General features: G+C 39.3%; 1 non-coding gene across 1 annotated transcript; it reads left to right on the top strand.

The window, feature by feature from the left end:
- Window positions 1-500: 500 nt before the first annotated feature.
- trnat-ugu lies at window positions 501-575 on the top strand. Its single transcript has one exon. It is a non-coding gene; the product is annotated as a tRNA-Thr (tRNA).
- The last annotated feature ends 378 nt before the right edge of the window (window positions 576-953 follow it).

Genomic DNA, 953 nt, shown 5'->3' with positions numbered 1-953 from the left:
CTTGGTACACATGATGCAAACACTGTCAAGACTCAACATATGCAATAACATTCATATCGACCACACGTTTGGCGCTATAACGGGCACATGTTTATATCTCTTCATCTGTTTGACACCTGCTTTAGCACACATGCTGACGGATATGAGTCTAGCTAACAAACACGATATCTCAGACACCACTGGCCCGATTTTGACGAAACTTGGGTGAATGATTGGCCAGAGTGGAGCGCTGCATCATTCGTGGGCGACGACATGTTTACTGTTGCCTTGTTTCTGATTGATGGAGGGGGAAGTTCAGACACACAGATGTATCATAGATGTTTCCACACAGTAGACCACAGTTCCCACCCTGTCTCAGTTAAACAGGAAATCTCTTGTGGCTTTTTATCTCTCTCTCTCTCTCAATTCAATTTCAATTTCAATTTAAGGGGTTTATTGGCATGAGAAACGTATGTTAACATTGCCAAAGCAAGTGAAGTAGATAGTAAACAAAAGTGATAGTCCTCCTGTAGCTCAGTTGGTAGAGCATGGTGCTTGTAACGCCAGGGTTGTGGGTTCAATTCCCACGGGGGGCCAGTATGAAAAATGTATGCACTCACTAACTGTCAGTCGCTCTGGATAAGAGCGTCTGCTAAATGACTTAAATGTAAATAAACAATAAATATTAACAGTAAACAGTACACTCAGAAGTTCCAAAAGAATAAAGACATTTAAAATGTCATATTATGTATATATACAGTGTTGTAACAATGTGCAAATAGTTAAAGTACAAATGGGAAAATAAATAAAAATAAATATGGGTTGTATTTACAATGGTGTTTGTTCTTCACTGGTTGCCCCTTTCTTGTGGCAACAGGTCATACATCTTGATGATGTGAAGGCACACTGTGATTTTTCACCCAGTAGATAAGGGAGTTTATCAAAATTGGGTTTGTTTTCAAATTCTTTGTGGA

This window comes from Coregonus clupeaformis, unplaced genomic scaffold, assembly GCF_020615455.1.
Source record: "Coregonus clupeaformis isolate EN_2021a unplaced genomic scaffold, ASM2061545v1 scaf0026, whole genome shotgun sequence".
Lineage (NCBI taxonomy): Eukaryota > Metazoa > Chordata > Actinopteri > Salmoniformes > Salmonidae > Coregonus > Coregonus clupeaformis.
This window is presented reverse-complemented; position numbering and strand designations above follow the sequence as displayed.